This window comes from Triticum dicoccoides, chromosome 5B (genome assembly GCF_002162155.2).
Source record: "Triticum dicoccoides isolate Atlit2015 ecotype Zavitan chromosome 5B, WEW_v2.0, whole genome shotgun sequence".
Taxonomy (NCBI): Eukaryota; Viridiplantae; Streptophyta; class Magnoliopsida; order Poales; family Poaceae; genus Triticum; species Triticum dicoccoides.
The window spans coordinates 523990053-523997344 of record NC_041389.1 but is presented as its reverse complement, the minus strand read 5'-3'; the positions used below and the strand labels follow the sequence as shown (position 1 = coordinate 523997344).

The window sequence follows — 7292 nt, the reverse complement described above, 5'->3', positions numbered from 1 at the left end:
GAGCTGTACATATAGTCAACTCGAAGAGGAAAAGCACAAAACAAGAAGCGTGCTTGCCAATTTGCTACAGAGCATATGCACTTCTAGACAATGAGAAGTAAGATGACATGCTTGTTGACGACAAGTCTCGTAGTATTGAGCTAGATTACGTGACCTTCCAGATAGTTATTTAATAAGTTACTCCTATCTCCCTACATGAGTTGCATTATTAAGTTGTAGCTTTACTATCTTGTTGGGCTTCGAAGTGCATTTGTATGTAGGATATTGTCTTCGCCTTTCTCCCTTTTCGGTAGTAGTTTTGTGTTGCTAATCCTCACATTATTTGATCCGGCAAACAAGAACTAATTGAGATGCTAAGGACTTGCAAGACGTCCCTTGACAGCTCCATACTTCCCATGGTTCAAGAAATCTAGGGTCTCTAAGGAAAAAAGGCATAGTACTACAAGGATCCAATCCGGCTTGAGGTAACCAATAGACTAATAGAAAGAAGATCCTATGCCTGCATGAATTAATATTGCATTCGTCATAACAACAACATATTGACTAATTTAACTCATAAGAAAACATCCACCAGAAGAATTGCATAGATAATCATAATCATGTTCAAAACCTATCTTGACATTGAAGCACAAATGAAATAGGTGACTACATAGATACTACTGTAAACCCATAGCCAAGGGGTGAACTACTACACCTCGTCGAGAAGGAGCTTGGTGGTGATTTTGATGACAAATACAATGAGTCCCCCTCCGATAGGGTGTCGGCAATTTGTCTTCTGGTTTCCTCTATGTCTCGTGGTCATCCCTCTGACAACACATTTTACACATTTCAGGGAGATCGACTTGCTAACAAACCCCGTCTCTGTTGATCATGTAGACAAGTCAACCATAGGATGTTTGTCATTCTTGCCCTACCAATAGAGGTGTCTTGTCTTCCCACCTCTGCAATCTTTTCATAGCATCAGCGACCTACAATCATACGAGAAGGCAATATGTTTCTCTTAGTTAGCTAGGTAATTATCTATAGTGGTAGATGATAATGGCATGCCCTTGACAAGGAACATAATGTGAGTATGGCGTATTAGTATTCTGGGGGTGTTTAACTTCGTAGTGTGTAATTTAATAATTGATTTTCTCTTAATATTGGTTCAAATTTGTATCCATAGAATATCATGGTCTTCAAGACAATCTATCTAGCCAGAGCTTAGAGAAATTCATTGTGGCCTTGTAGGTCATGATGTCTATTACAATCGAGGGGAATCCCATGTTTACCTCTTTGTTCCAGTCTGCCCTCAAGGTAACCCACACTAGGATCATAGTCTGCATCAATGTACCTCCAATCATACCACTCCATATGCCCTACATTTTGTGTCATCCACTTTGTTATAAGTAAGAAATGCATGATTGATCAAGCTAAAGTTATCCAGAACAATGCACAGGTGCCTTACCACTGCACCGAGGTCGAAGTAGAAGCCGAGGAGGAAACCAAGGGGGATGCCCACGGCATAGTAGCAGCCGATGTTGACATAGGCGACAAACGCTTGCCAACCACAGCCCACGGCTACCCCTGCTTATATCATCTACATCATTGTGTGCCCATAATAAATGAATCAAATTCTTTGGTTGCTTTTGTCTAAAGTTGAGAGCTCTTTAGCTTAAAGCTGAAGAGTGACAAAAGGCTTATGTTCAGTGTCTAAAGGCCTATTTGGAAAAGTTGTGAATTTTGTGAGTCCACTGGTATTTAGCTTAAGTGAGGACTAAATACTACTCCATCCGTCCAATGTTATTTGTCTTCAAAATGAATGTATCTACGCGTATTTTAGTGCTAGATACATCCGTTTGCGCGACAACTAAAATGGGATGGAGGGAGTAGCAAATTACCAGTGAGCATACAAAAAATACAACCCCAAACAGCCACAAACTTTGGACCATTTCTCTCTCTTTATGTTCTAGTATACCTGATAGCACTGGTTGGGTGCCATTGAGGATTATAGTGAGTGCCAGGAGTGGGGTCATCTTGGACACGGCCGCTGCCACATTTTCGCCGTCAGTGTAAATGTAGCTGATGTAATCATTGCAGAGCAGGATGACTACCGAGATTATAACTGACAGGACGAATGACAACATCGTCACCACCACAACTGAGAACGCCGCTGACTTGGGGTTGCCCGCGCCAAGCTCATTGCTCACCCTCACATGCATTGCTCGTTAAACATGTAAGAATCTAGTTTATTTCAACTGCTACAAATTAATGCAAGTGAAAGCTATAGAAATAGCAACTTATTTACCTGGTTGCTGCGTAGAATCCAAGTGGAATCATGAGCACCCATTCTGAAATGGTCATGCTGCAAAGTGCAAACACACACAAACACAACAGAATGATTAATTGGGTCATCATTTGAAGTTCTGAACAATGGCGACAATCAATTTATGTACAGTTATTAAAGACAAGTTTCACTAAAATCAGTTACCAAACAGCGAGCGATGCGAGGGCCAGTTCAGGGTCCTTGAGGATGCCAGCAATGAGCACGAGTATCTGGAAGTACCAAGTCCCAAGGCAGAGCATGACAGCAGAGGCAATGGACAGCTTCAAAAATTCAGGCAGACCGGAGAATGCCTGCAGGGAGAATCCAGTCCACGTGAGGCGGCAGCGGCACCGGCTGCTCGTGATGATGTAGACGAACTGCCCAATGACGGTGATCCACCAGCTGACGCTGAGCATGAACGAGGCGCCCAGAAGGCCCAGCCCGAACTTGTAGACGACGAGGTAGCTGAGGACGAGGTGGACGATGAGCGTGGCTGCTGAGATGTACTCCCTCCGTTCCAAATTACTCGTCGCAGAAATGGATGTACCTAGAACTAAAATACATCTAGATACATCTATACCCGCGACAAGTAATTCGGAACCGAAGGAGTAGGCGCTTGGCGCTATGATGCTCTGCACCTGCAAGAATTTCTGGATGGGGAAGTTGGCGGCGTAGGTGAAGATCTGCGGGATGAGGCCGTACACATAGATGGCCGCGCGGCGGGCGATCTTGGGGGACTCGCCTAGGAGGATGAGGATGGGGCGGGAGAACATTAGAGGACGGTGATCGGGACGCCGGTGGCCATGAGCAGCACGGTGGAACTTTGCATGTGGATGCCCAGCATGTCCAACTTGTTGGCGCTGTACGCCTGCCCGCACAGCGTCTCCACTGCGCTCCCCAAGCCGAGCTGCAAAACGTTGCGGAGCTATCAAGGAGTGTTCTGTTGCCACAAAAGGGTACGGGTTTGTTAGAAAATAAACCGCGACGGGTGTGTGTCCGTGGTCACCAGCGTGTCCGGACGCCGGTGCGTGGCCGTGGTCGTGTTCAGTCCGAGTCGAGCCGGTTTGTGGCCAGGCTTGCGATCGTCATGCATGACTCCAAAATAGCTTAGCTTATCTGTTTGCCGCAGAAGAGCTCCCTGGCATCCTCTGCATTTTACATGGAAGCGATGGAGAAGAGAGCCTGTAAATTACCATAGCCAGAGATTTACCTGAACCACTTTTCAATTATTCACTCGGTATGAGCCGCCCACAGAAGACAGTGTCCTGGGTTCCCAAGCTAAGAGTAGTGAAAAGATTCATCATGAATTCGCTAAATTTTTGTCCGTTCAAAACTTGAGCGGACTACAAGCACAAAATACAGTAAAAAGAAATGGTGACAAAAGGAAAGCAACCACAAGGCGGAAGAAAAACAGAGTAACAAAAAATGTAACTCAGTGACACCAATGCACACCAGGTAGCACTGAACATTCGAGGGGAACATAACTGTGCTAGCAAATGATTATCTGTTCCAAGAAAGCAACAAATTATGCATCCTGTACCGAACCCATATGTTGCACTGGGAGCAGCATATTATAGTTTGAAACACCACATTCAAAAGCTTGTTTGTTACAAACTGGCCATAGGTATGTAGTAACTCATTGACCAAACTCCTGAAATTGCCATACAAAATGGAACGAACAAAAAATGAAAACCTTCTCATGCAAAATGTATTGGAGATTAACATAATATACTTTGAAGGCAGGCACAAAGGTACTTTTTCAAAGATGCATGCATCAGAACATTGTCTCACTAATTGTTCACACTTAGAACATAAGGTGAACAGCCAGTACGATGTATCATTCACCTCATCAGTGACAGCTACGCTATAAACTCAGCACGCTTCCTGTGTAAATGCCAATTGATCTGGGATCTCTTAGTTCTAGTTCATCAGCATAAGTGTCATTCCTTGGATCATAACTTTGCAGGAATCCCTCTCCTTCCTTTCCACCAGTTAATAGACCTTCCAGACCATCCATCCCACTGAAGAAAATTCTCCCATCATCTAACATGAGAAAAGGATACCAAAAAAGCCTAGCAACATGTGAAGGCAAGCTGTATTTCTTGACCCAGATACCTTTCTCAAAATCTGTCAAAAACCACAAGTCCATAGATACCTTATGAATATTATGAACCACAACTAAGCAGCCGTTCAACTCAGCCAATGATAACTGCAGCTCAAGTTGTGAGTAACTGTATTTCTTGTTCTCTTGCACAAACCTCTTCACCTGTTCTGGACCAGGTAGAACACCCCACTCCTCCGTCTCGAGGTTGAACGAAGCTATGCTACCAGGCTCAATGGTTATAACCCCGGTTTCAAAGTAAGTGTAGTGAAAATCCATCAAGAAGTAGACCACCCCATCGATGACCACACATCTCATCTGGCGACCGGTACAGATACGGGACGGAGGGTCCTGCTTTCTCCTCCAGCTTCCATGGTTGGTGTCATCAAAGGTGATAACCTCACATACCTGCCGGTCTAGAATGCTGCAGATGCGGAGCGCCTTGTACTCTCTGGTAGAGGAGACCTTCCCAAAAGCGCACCACTCGACATGGCAGCCCCATTTCCTTCCCTGTACCTCCAGCTCATGCTCCAATTCCTTTGAGTGGCCCATCGGTAAGTCGAGAGCAGCTCCAGTGACCGGGTTCAGCACCCAGAAGGTCCTAGAGTACACATTCCAGTGGAAACACACGAGGTCTAGCCGGCTGCGCACGACACAGATGCTATCATGCTCGTCCTTGCTTGAGATCCGGCCAACGGCATCACCCGACTCGTTCACCGTAACAATCTCATACCCGGTGACTGGAATCCGCCTCACGACGTTGCCCGACAGATCCGAAATCGCAACGCCGTTGACCTCACTGCCGTCGCGGTAGGCAATGGCGAGGAGCGGGGGCGCCGTGCGGTGTCGGGACATGTGTGCCGCGACGAAGGGCGGGTCGGAGGTGAGGGCGCGCCAGGCCGGGCAGACGGCGCGGAGGCGGCAGAGCTCCTTGGCCGGGATGCGGAGGAGGACCTCGTATAGCGCGTCCTCGGGCAGGTCGCCGGAGAAGGAGGCGGCGGGGCGCGGGCGCGGCTCCGAAGACGACATCGCCGTCGGCTGTGGTAAGTAGATGCCGTGGCTGAGCAATCGAGGGCACCAAATCGACGATAGATTCAGACGGGGCTGTGCCGAGGAGGATTTGGCCTTACCGAGAGCGCTGGCGGTGAGCAGCTGGGCGGCCGGGCGATCGCCGTAGAGGAGAAGGGCGGAGAGGAAAGGGGCCGGCGGCCAGTCAGTGGTCAAGGGTTTGCGGATTGGGACTCTCCCGAAGTACCAATCAGTTGGGCTGGACAAAATGGGCCTCTCGCTTTCTCATTGACAATATGGGGCTGCGTGGGGTGCGGCCCAATTACCTCGCCGCGTCCGTAGTTCCCCTCGCTCAGGTAACCGTTTTATTTTCCAGATTTGAAAAGTTCGTGAAATTCAAACAACCTGATTTCTTAGAAAATATTTATGAATTTTAAAAATGTTCACGAATTCATAAAACCTTCATGCAACAACAACAACAAAGCATTTAGTCCAAAACAAGTTGGAGTAGGCTAGAGGTGAAACCCATAAGATTTCGCAACCAACTCATGTCTCTGGCACATGGATAAGCTTCCACGCATCCCTGTCCATAGCTAGCTCTTTGGTGATACTCCAATCCTTCAGGTCTCTCTTAACAGACTCCTTCCATGTCAAATTTGGTCTACCCCGCCCTCTCTTGGCATTCTTCGCACGCTTTAGCCGTTCGCTATGCACTGGAGCTTCTGGAGGCATGCGCTGAATATGCCCAAATCATCTCAGACGATGTTGGACAAGCTTTTTTTCAATTGGTGCTACCCCAATTCTATCTCGTATATCATCATTCCGGACTCGATCCTTCCCCGTGTGGCACACATCCATCTTAACATATGCATCTCCTCGACACCTAACTGTTGAACATGTCGCCTTTTAGTCGGCCAGCACTCAGCGGCATACAACATTGCGGGTCGAATCGCCGTCTTGTAGAACTTGCTTTTTAGCTTTTGTGGCTCTGTACGTTGCATCGACATTTTGACGCAACGAGCGGCAAATAGGGAATTCCAACAAAATTGCCTCGCTACGTTCCCCTCCATTTTTTTAGGGGAAGCTGCATTCCCCTCGAAAGATTTGCCTAGCTGCGTCCATATTTTCCCTCTATCGGGTAACCATTTATTTCTGTCAGACTTGCAAAATTCGTGAAAATAATTTAAAAAACAGTTTTTTACAGATATTTGAATTTTAAAAACTTCTCAATACCTTCATGAATTTGAAAAAATGTTAATAATTTAAAATAATGTAGATGGATTTAATTTTTTTATAGAAATTGAAAAAAAAAATCATGACTTAGAAAAATATTTAGGAATTTTAAAAATACCCAATAATATAAAAATGATGGCTAATTAAAAAATATTCATGGATTTAAAAAAATTATCACTAATTTTGAAAACTCATAGCTTTGAAAAATTGTTCATGAATTTAAGACATTTTTATTAAAAATGTACGTGAGTTAAAATGGAAAAATGAAAAGAAATGGGAAAAGGGGAGGAAAAATATGAAGGGGTAAGACCAACAAAGAAAAATACAGAACAAGAAAAGAAAAAGGAAACGGAATAAAACCACACTGTATACATCGGCCGGCCCGCTATCTCCTGCGTGGACATTTTGTATGCGTAAACAATAGTATTCCCCGCAGTTGTACGCCGAAACACCCTTGCCGGAAGGATAATCATATGTGGAAGAAACCAAACCAAGGGACTGTTAAGATCAACGTGGACACATCATTTCATGCTGAAAGAATGTTAGGAGCTTGCGGAGCTGTAGCCAGGGATGAGGACGGCAACTTTATTGCAGCGGCACCTTGGATATTACCAGTGGCGGAGACAGGGGGACCCCCAGCCCCCC

General features: G+C 45.7%; 1 pseudogene; it reads right to left on the bottom strand.

Annotated features, from left to right (window-relative positions):
* Positions 1-587: 587 nt before the first annotated feature.
* On the bottom strand, positions 588-5612 carry LOC119309933 (annotated as a pseudogene).
* Between the last annotated feature and the right edge of the window lie 1680 nt (positions 5613-7292).